The sequence below is a fragment of the Apteryx mantelli genome, chromosome 8 (assembly GCF_036417845.1).
Source record: "Apteryx mantelli isolate bAptMan1 chromosome 8, bAptMan1.hap1, whole genome shotgun sequence".
Classification (NCBI taxonomy): Eukaryota; Metazoa; Chordata; class Aves; order Apterygiformes; family Apterygidae; genus Apteryx; species Apteryx mantelli.
The window spans coordinates 32885897-32896595 of record NC_089985.1 but is presented as its reverse complement, the minus strand read 5'-3'; the positions used below and the strand labels follow the sequence as shown (position 1 = coordinate 32896595).

The 10699-nt window shown below is 45.9% G+C and overlaps 1 long non-coding RNA gene across 1 annotated transcript; it reads left to right on the top strand.

Moving 5' to 3' along the window:
* The first annotated feature begins 8656 nt into the window (after nt 1-8656).
* On the top strand, nt 8657-10406 carry LOC136992520 (uncharacterized). Its single transcript, XR_010884804.1, has 3 exons — nt 8657-8715; nt 9709-9773; nt 10326-10406. It is a non-coding gene; the product is annotated as an uncharacterized lncRNA (long non-coding RNA).
* The last annotated feature ends 293 nt before the right edge of the window (nt 10407-10699 follow it).

Sequence of the window (10699 nt, the reverse complement as noted above, 5' to 3'; positions counted from 1 at the left end):
ATTCTCCTGGTGGACAGGAGCCATGCTATTGCTGGGATTTTATTTTCCTTCCTTGCAGCCACCACATCATTCAGGACTGAGCAAATGGCTGAGGCACCAGTTGTCAGTTCAGACAGAGCCGATTCAGTGCTGGCATGGGAGGGAGGTTGTACTCTGCAGATCTCGGAAAATCTGGAAATGCCCTTGGAGTGTGGGGGGGAAGTGTTTTGTGGAGCATAACTGCCCCTGTCTTAGAGTCACAGGGGTAAAAAATGGCAAGGGTTTGGGCTCGGTCAGCAAAATGGGCTGCCTTTGCCATACCATGATGTGATCTGGTCTGAGACATCCCCCCCCTTGGTGAGAGCTTGTAAGATGTAAGAAAATGCGTGGGAAGGAAGAAAAGAAGCTAAAGCAGAGCTGTGGTTACCAAGGGATAAAATGTTGTCTGTGATGGGAGGTGAACATGAAACCACTGGGTATTAGAAAGGGATGAAATGGGTTAATTACACTAAATGTCAAGGAGTCTCCATTCATGGAGCGCCTTTTTTGGGGGTGGGGAAATATGCTGATTCTAGGAGTGAGGTTCACGACTAGAGGCAGGAGTCTCTCCCGTGAATGTATATGTGGCTTTTCCCTTCTGGAAGCTGATGACTTTGCTAGTGCAGCCTGATCGTCTGGATTCCCTCATGCAGGTCAGAGAAGGACAAATGACTCATGGGTGTCAAGAAAACCTCGAAGCAAGAGTGAGGCATTCAGCTCCCTGCTGAAAAGAGACCCTGAGTCAGAGCTGAAATGCCAGCGGTGCGTGGGGGACTACTGGATGTCTGCACAGACATAAAATTTATCAAGAGCAAATGAAGTATCTTACTTGAGAGAGTGTCTCCCTGTAGCATTGGCTGGGGGGGGGGGGGAATAAAAAAAGAGCATGGTCTGCCTGCAAATTTCTTGCAGTTTAAAGTCTCAGTGGAGGACAATCCATTTGGCTCCAATGAGGCACCCTACCCTGATGCTTTGAGGTACAGGGTGATGGCATTTGCTGCTGACATCCATAGGGCGGGACTCACTGCCTATGTTGTAGTCACTCAATGCTGGCCACACATTGACTGCTCCAGAGTCTCTTGTCTCTTCCGATTCTGAGCCCACACAACCTTCCCCACATCCAGGCCTGCTCACTGCTGAGGCCAGTCACAGGTTCCTCAGCAGCAACGAGGACAACTGGGATTGCTCTGTTCAGATGATGCCCAGTGGATCCCAAGTGCGTCCAGCAGCTCCACAACTGTGCATGGCTGCTCCTTAGAAGTATCTGGCACTTGCTCTCCTGATCATGTGTTTTGGTGTAAAACTTGCAGGAAGGCTTTTCCCCTTGGCCTGCAGGTTTCTCTTGCTGTCTTCTAGAAGGTCTGGATGCTGGCCACTCATGTATGGAGCTGCTCCACACTCAGCAAGTGTTGGTGCACATTTAACATCCTCCTGCAGTGGACAATACTCATTGCAGGAGGGGGCTGGGGTGGGGGGGAGAAGATCCATTTTTTTTCAGGATTCTTCAAGTTGTATGACACTTCAGCCCGTGTTAGAAGGAGATGCTTCAGAGCCATTGGGGTAACCCTCCAGCAGCTATTTTATTATTAATTTTAATGAAGTTGCACCACCTGGGAGTCGCCATACTGCAACAGACCTATCCTTTGTCTAATCTTTGTTTAATATTTTATATCCACTGGGCCAGTTGCCAGTTGCTTTGGGCCACGTCATAACAACAGAGTGAGGTAAGTATTTTGCCATCCATTCACATGGCTGTCAGGTGAGCATATGTAAGAACCATCTGTCTCGGGGCAACTCTGTGTAGTCATCTTGGGCTGGAGGCCAGGACCAGCAGTGTAGTCGCAGTCTCTCTCCCTTGGATCTTACTCATGCAATTTTCTAATAGTGCCAGGATTCTTCAGGCTTAATGTGCACTGGAAGGAAGAGCTGAGATTTACAGAATGTTTCAGCCCCAGGCTAAACTATCAGGGTGGAGGTGTTGGTTTAGGTGGCTACATAAAGGTGGAGAGAATGTTATGGAGGGCCTCAATTTATAATGTTGTGGCAAACTTCTGCTGTTTTAGTGATTTTGTTCATTTCTGAACACTCATTTTTGTGTAGTTCCTGGATTCTTCCTGTGACCCATAACTGGCCTTGTAGAAGCTCAGCTAACATCTCTTCCGTGTTGGAAGCAGCTGCCCCAGCACCTTGTTTAAGTCTTTTTTGGTTGACTTTAGAATCTGCTAAACATTACTGCACTCTGATATGAAGAAAAGTACTTAAGTAGAACAGGAATGCAGTGTAATGAAGCTGGGATGCTGCATTCGAAAACAGCACTGCTCAAATGAAAACCACCTTCCCACTTCTGTTCCTAGCAGTTACAACAATTTCCTCCCCAAGAAACCGTTCCTGTGCTGTAACTTCCAAATTCATTAAAACTCACAGACATCCTTATAGTGGACTATCTTGCTAGCAGTACATAGAGATAGTAAGGTTTAAAAAAAACCCTATGCTAGCACAAGCATGTAACAGAAAACTGACAGTCTCCCTTTTTAGTATGGATCACTTGTACAGCACCTTTCATATCTGAAGATCCCAGTTGTGTAGTTGTGTTGTTTCCCTCTAGAGGGAAAAGAAGCATGCAACATGTGTGGTTGGGCATTGCATGGGTTCCTGAGGAACCAGAAGCATCGCCGGGACATGCAAAGTGATTGAAGTGCAGTGCTGAGGCTGCCCTTGCGATGGTGCAGGAAAGATGGAAATCCTGCTCTGTTTCCTTGAGTCTTTTTTATCCCACTATTTGGAAAGTCCACTAATGTGGGGAACCTGCCTCTCTCACATCTCCTTTGCACTTGAAAGCTGGGATGGACTGACTCCAGCAGGACAAACTTCTTGAATCTGGATAGGTAGGAGTCACTTTGCTGCTGCTGAACAGCTGTTTGGGATAGACAGGGAAATTTAGGGGCATGCAGAATGGTATCTAATGATCAGCTTATACAGTAGAGCCAAACACGTTGCTGGTGGTTTCCAGCAGCTTAGATTAAGTTGCCTCAGCAGACAGTATGTTGTCCAGTTCCTACATTACTTTGGCCTCCCATTAAATAGTCAGTTCAAGATCTCTGTCCCAATGGGTAGTGGGCAGGCACTGTGTGAAGGTATAAGAACTTCTTATGGATCTGTCTGTAGGAAAAGGAGGTTTCACCATGGCATTCACAAACATCCATACTGGGACTTTTAATGTACATTTTGAAAATTTCCCCTCATCCACTGCTGTGAACAGCTTTGCCAGATGGGACAAAACCGATATATGGCCCCTAGGAGTAGGTTTATCTCACGAGATCCATGATGCTACACATGAATTTTGCAGGGTTCTCTGCAAGAAACAGCAAGGTTTTTTTTTTTTTTTTTTTTTTTTTTTTTTGTGGGGAAGGGATATTCACAACAGAAAAATGACAAAGAAGCTTGAACTTGGCAAATGCAATTGGAAAAGTATGTGTCTGGGTTTAATCTCCTAAATGAGAAGTATAATTTTCAGAGCAACTGAGCCTTTACAGCTTCCTTGAGCAGCAGAGGGAACGGTACATGCTCTGCGTCTTGAAAACCAGACTAGACTAGACTGCAGGTACTTAAATATAGATTTAGGTGCTTGGCTGTGGGCAGATAATAGAAGGATAATTCCAGTCAAGACTTAAAATCACTTTAGTAATAAAACACAGGCCAAAGTACTGTGATCTAATTTTAACACTGCTTTAGTAATTATTTTTTATTTGTCTAAGAGCCAGCATAGATGGCTCCTTGTTTTCTCTGCTGTGTGCTGCATGGGTAAAAAACAGATATGTACTTGAAAAGCCATTAAAAAATAAAAGGAAAAGTCATGTGGAAGAACTACTTATTTTACTGTGTTTAATAGACCAATTATACCATTTGAGAAGGTTTTTTCTTCTTCCCTTTTCACAGGACTTAGCCCTGAAATATTAGCATAACCACTTCCTAGAAATGCCATGCCTATTCTATTCAAAACAACAAAATGAAAACCAAGATCCTGCTTTTCCTGCTTTATAAAAGGCTATGTTGAAACTTAAGACTTGGTCTCCAGTTAAGTGTGTTGTGCAGCTGGGGTTATCTTGCAGGTAACAAAAGGGATGAAAAAATGAAGAATTTAAGTACATAGATCTTGCTTTGAGAATAGATGCCTACTTTCACAGAGAGAAAATGCTGTGTTGTATAAGAGCCCTTTAACACAAGGTGTAACAAGAAGCAACACATGTGAATTAAAGCCACATGAATTCAATCTGAAATTAGACTACAAGTATTTGAGATAAACTTATTTTAGTTGATACAGTTCTAGATGCTGAGGGTTTGAACTGGCTTGCATGTATTTGAATGACTCTCCCAGACTGCTCTGCTCTGCTCTTCTGTTCAAGGAGAATTGTATGTGAGAGATGTTCAGACATAACTCCTGAAGCCTTCAGGGATAAAAAGTTTCTAAAAATGTTGTGGAAATAGGTGGTCAGCTAGCAAAGACAGAAGACTATTAATGCCCTCACTGAGGAGAGAGGGAAGCAGAGGAGCTCTCGACCTGTATGGGCCACCATATACAGATTCATTTGGGGGAAGAGCTGCCACAGATGACTTAGCTGTGGAGAAATATTCACCTGGTCTGCACCTTATTAGAAAACAGAGCACTGCACACATTCAGAGGACTGCCTCCTTAGGAAATGAAGCTTCAGTGTTTCTGCTGTTTGTAGGACAAAACGTTCTTCCACACCAGCCTGGTAGAAAGAACAAAACGCTCCTTCATTCTGTGAGAGGATACCATAAAAATGGGACCCTGATGTTCAGTACCTCCCTTTCTGTCCAAGGACCAGCAGGCTTTAGTTGTCTGAGGCACCGTTCTGCTTCTGAGCTGTTTCCTTTGAACCCTCATGAGGAATTAGCTGCTCTCTAAAACCACGGTGTGTTTTCTCGGCACCTTGGCAGAGAAAGCAGCAACAGCAGGTAGCACATTCCCTAACTTGCCCTATCTTTGCTGAGCTTTTGGTTTTCAGAGCTGTGGATACCAAGCTGCATGTCTAGACTGAAAAATACAACCTTTTGGATGCTCACAAGTTAAAACTGTAGTTCACTAACCTAGCTGAATTTGGTGTTCCTTTTGAGCAGCTTTAACAATAGCCACCACTAGCAGGGTTGAACAGCTTTGTGTGAAAAATGCTGCTATCAGCCCAATATGGCCCAATATGTGGTAGCAGAGTCAAAAACCTTGGGCCAGTGTAACAAAAGGAGGTTGCTTTCCCTGCATGCCAACTTAGTGATGATTTCTGATGCTCTGGGAGCAGGAAGGGCTGCACCTCTTCACCATCCAGTTACCCACCATTCTACAGGCTCTTGATACGTAGAAGTTACCATCTCTTAGCTGAAATGTAGTAACAGATTGTGTGCAAGCTCCCAGCTTTATGCAAACGCAAAATAAAATGGGTTAAGCCTCCTATATGGTTTTTGCTAAAGTCCTGCTAACTGGATTGCTTAGAATTCAAGTTTTTCCAAGCTTATTCAGGTTCTGCTTCCAAGATTCCCATTAGCTATCTGATATCTGTAGCCATATGTATACACACACACAGACACACATATGCATGCTAGGAGGAATGCTAATACCTCTACTGATGTTTGAAATCTTTTTGGATAAGATATATTACAAATAAGGTAGGGAGTAGTATCTTGCAGGAGTTCTTGTTGGACCTGATTTTAATCTACACTTTTTTATACTGATTCTAAATTCACCAAGTTTACATCTTTTATTTAGTTTACTACTATGAATGGTGGATTGAAATGTCACCCAAACTGAGTGTGACCTTTTAAAATGTCAATCTGAGTTGATATGAAAAAAGCTCCTTTGTGCCAGGGATACTTCTCTGCAAATGAATCTACTGCTCAGCCTTGTAATGGGAAATATTTACCACAGATAACTGTCTCTGCTTGAGCCTTTCTAACACCTGAGAATTGGATCAGAGCTTCTCTCTGTAAAACAGAAAGAAGGGGCTCCTCCGCTAACCACAAAGCAAGAGCCTTGCTATTAGTGTGATTTGTTTGTTCTTTGCTTGTTTTCCCTCTGTGTGTGTCTCTCTGAGGCTGCTTTTGTGCAGAGCTGGAGCTTTGTGTCTCTCCTGAGAAGACAAGTTGATTGTTTTTAGTCAAATATTTTTACAGGCAATATAAATAACAAATCTAAAGAAGAGATAAAGTTGGCAAAATTAAAATCCCCATTCAGTAGCACTCATTTAAAAAGACAAAAAAACATTTGAGTAGCACCTTTGTCTTTGCCCCATTGCTTTTACAGTGCTGCTCCTCTTCTGCAGCTATAGTGATCACAAACAAGGAGATTTATCTTCCACTGGCAGACAAAAAGGGACAGCAGTTCTGAGGAGGTGAGGAAATAGGTGTGGGTAATCAGGCTGCCGGGTAAATTATTCAAAAGAGTGTGGAAAAATGAGAAAATGCATCCTAACAGAGAAAGGTTAGGGCTTATCCTAAAGGAGGTTTAAGCAGGTGAGGCTGGAATACAGATAAGCTGTTCAGGGGTGGCTTGTGTTTGGTATTTGCAGAAGAAACAAGTTAAGTGTACGGCATTGATTTCTCAAAGTCCTTTTGAGATTTTGGCCTACAGCAGTGCTCTTGTCCTGTTCCTCCCAATATTCCTAACTTCATTCCTAGCTCCTTAAACACACTTTCACCCTGAAACATGAAGCGTTTAAAAAAGCACGCGTGTGAGATGGAGATAGTGAACTTCTGGCATGGCTGAGCTGAACTCTGATGAAGGTACTGGAGAGCTGAGGTCGCTTTCTTTTCCTGCAACCAGACAGGTAGTTGGCATGATACAAATATCACCCCCTTTCTCCTGCATGTCTCACAGGAGATGTTTGACCAGGGCTCAGAGCAATAACTGGGGTGACTTGTAGAACAGCACACTCAGTGAAGCCTCCAATGGAGCAGCTTGGAGTGGTGCAGTGGTGAGACACAAAGCAGACAACAAAGATAAGCAAAACAGTGGTAGTTATGTCTGGACATCCAGGTTGACCTCAGGAATGAAGACAGATTTATATTAATCCTCTTGATTTGTATTACTTTACTTTTTTCTTATGTTCTTAGTCTGATCTGCTTGAAGGTATATTTGGCTTACTGAATGTCAGGAGACAACGCAAACACCATCCACTTCAGCCACAGTGCTCCGAAGGCAAAGAGACAGAAGACTCTCCCTTTGTTATCTGACAGATTGCTGAGATATGCAAGCACCTAGATGGATCCTCAGGCTAAACTGGAAACCTGTGAAAAATCAATGGCTTGTATAAAAATGCTTGCAGGGAGCAGAGGAAACAGAAAGCAGACAAGGAAATGAACTTTCAAAATACTATGCTGCTGGCATTGCACAGGCAGTACAGTTTCAACTTGGTAGGAAAAGTGAAACAAAAAAAACCTGAATACAGACGTATCTAGAAAGTCATCTGCATCATCCCTCTTGTGCCCTAACATACTGCAAGAGCAAATACTTCATACAGCCAGAAGATGTGATAGCCTCATTGTGGTTTTTTTGAACTCACTATGGTGTTTTCTGAGAAGGTACTTCTTTAACAGTATGTCCTGAATTTTGTTGGATTATTTACTGTCTTGCTCCACAAGCAGTTCTCAGTACTTGACTGTGCTACACAGCACCAAGTGGTCCTAATCCACCTCGCCTCCACACTAAAGCTGTAGCAGGGCTGTAAGGCAGCCTTCTCCAGAAGTCCACTCCTGAAGGACGTGTCAAGGGGGAGAGACAAGATGGGAAGAAGATACAGCTGTGCAAAGAGGGAAAGCAACTTTCTTTCCGTTGGTGGCAAAGATGGGCCGAGTATTAGTCTCCTGCCCACTAGGTTTTCACCCCCCAGGGAATGAGTTTCTGAGTACACTTCAGGGAAGCAGAGTCTGCAACGCTGTGTTGGGTGTCCCTAGTACAGGCCAGGGGCTGCCATGTGTCTCACGTGAGGGTCACACAGCTGGGCGTCCTAGCTGCCTGGCTGTACAAGAGCACACTTGCCCATAGCCGAGACTCCAGTGCCCGCCGTGGCCCAGCAGGAGCAGGCAGAGGGATGCGGAGGGACAAGGGCGGTGATGCAAGATGGTGTCCGCCTTGCTCTTGGCCTTGGCAGCCACCAGGCCCCATGGCTGAGCCTGAGGGCCCCCACAGGGATGGCCTGCCCCGAGGGGCCCTGCACTCTCCTGCCCCATGGGGACGGGATCAGGTCTCCTGAGAGGGAGACGATTTCAAGCTGCCAGCCCAGCTCAGGGGGCAGCACCCTGCTCTGGGCATCCCCTTCTCTGGTGGCTTCGGGTGGAGGGCGACAGTGACCTGCCCCGCCCCCGCCGCGCTGCACTGCGCCTGCACGCAGCTCCCCTCGACCCCCCCCCGCCCGCGGGCTGCCGCCTGCGCGCACTGCGCCTGCGCGCCCGCCCTGCACCGTGGGCTGCAGCGGCGGGGGGCTTCGCCCAGCGCGCGTGCGTGCGGAGGGCGCGCGCCCTCTTTCGGGCGTTGCTTCGGGGCCGCGCTGCCGTGCGCATGCGCCTTCCCCTCTCCACAGAGCGGGCGGGCGGGCGGGCGTCGCGGGTGTCGCAGCACCTCCTCCCCGCCCCCCCCTCCCCCCCGCCGTTCCCTCGCCTCCCGCCGCGGGAGCCGCGCGCGCCATGGAGGTGAGGGGCCGCCGCGGGGGCGGGGCGGGCGCGGGGCCCCGGCGCTGTGGGGGCTCCGCCGCCGCGGCGGGGGGCAGCGGGGGGTGCGGGGCCGCGCCGTGCCGTGCCGCGCCGTGCCGCGGGCGAGTGCGGCAGCCCCTCGGGCGAGTGCGGCAGCTCGGGCTCCTGGTGCTGGACGCGGAGCCCGCCCGGTCCCTGCTGGTGACAGCTGGAAAGCAGTGAAATTACTGTGCGGCGCGGGAGCTCCCAGCGCTGGGGCCCTGCCCGAGGGATACGGGAGCGTCTTTTTGTATGGAGCTGGCTGTTCCCGGAAGGCTTAAACCGCTGTGCTGCATATGTCATACGTTTGGGGTTTTTTAATAGAGGCTGGATAGATAGCCTATAAAGTTTTATGGTTGCTGGTTTCTATTAGTATATCTGGAGCAGAATAAGACCGGACAAAGGAAGGCAGATGAACGTGGCTGACCGTTCACAAGCAATCTTCTGATGTTCTAGTCCTTTTTATAATTTTTATCTGTCATAAAAGAAAATAATGAGAATTATGAGCCCCCCCCCTCCCCAAGCAACTCTGAAAATCCGGCTAGTTTTAATGTGTGTTTTAATTCTGCAGTATCTGTTGGTCCTCCCGGGGTGACCTTCTGAAGCAGTTCGAAGGGAATAGAAGTAAACACAGGACAGTAACGTGGCCCTGGCGACAGCTCTGCTACTGCTTCAAGAGTTTGTGTGATAGCCAAAAATCAACCTATTCCCCTGATGCGCTTGGCACTTCTGTGTGAAGCGACAGGGGGATTTGTTTGAAAGTAAACCCCTGGTTAAAATTTTTTGCCCTCATATTTTTATAAGATTTGGTCATAAAAGTCTCTTTTTTTTTTCCTTCCCCCTCACACAGATTTATGCTACACAACTAGTTCAAAAAGACTGGCATATTTTCTGATAACTTTGAAAGAGTATGGTTTGGCTTTTTTTCAGAACAAAGCTCTTTATGCCTTTTAGGTGCTGCATGGAAGTAAGGCAAAAATACATTTGCGGAGCTGAAGATCTTCCACTACAGGTCTAAGGTATTTGTTCTGGCTGTTGGCAAATTTCCAAGTAAAGTAGGTTTGGGTGCCTTGGACACTTGAAAGTCTCTTGAAGTTGAGCATTGTCAGTCATGACATTTTTTTCTTAGTATAAATGTTGTATAAGAACTGCTTAGTGCTTTCAGAAATCTGTTTAGTACTGTGAGGAATTTGCTCTCGCATTTCAATACCTTTCTGGTAACAAGGTGTCAAAACACAGATACAAATTTTATGTGACATCAAATCTGAAAATTCAGTGTATAAGGGCATTAATAAGGACGTTAATTTTAGAGTTGAGTGTACAGAGGAGGGGGAAAAGGAGTAAAAATCGGTCTTGCTTCAGACTTTAAAAACACTTTTTGTTTAGATTAACCTCTTGAAACGAGGTTGTTTACTGATATGGGAGTTTGCTGTGTAACTTTTTTTCTAGTGGGAAATGTCATTATCTGATTGTGGGGAGTCAAGTAACAGCAGGAAATGCTTATCTTGTAGCAGTGTTAAATGAAAAGTTATTTTCTAAGAAGTTTTTCTCTTTGGTTTACACTTGAAAAGTAGCGAGAGAGCCAGCTGGGGCTAGAGAAGCTGTTTGGCGATGCAGAGTTTTCTGAGAGTTCTTGATGCCATCAGGTGTGGACGAGGGTAAGTAACTTACTGTTTTGTAAGTGGCCCTCAGAACTTATTTGCCCTGTATGCTTTCTCAGTTTAAAACTGCTCTAGGGGTTAGAGAAACTCTGAGTAGTTGAGTCAAAGTACTATCACAAGGATATTTTTTCTTTTAGAATATATACAATCTGGAGTTTAAAATAATTTTGTAACTGAGTTCCTCCTGCAGTGTGACGGAAGCTCTTGAATATGAATTGTCTGCCAGTGGTCAGTAGCATTAAATATCTTGCTTAGCTCTACTGCTGTGCAAGGAAGGAAGATGG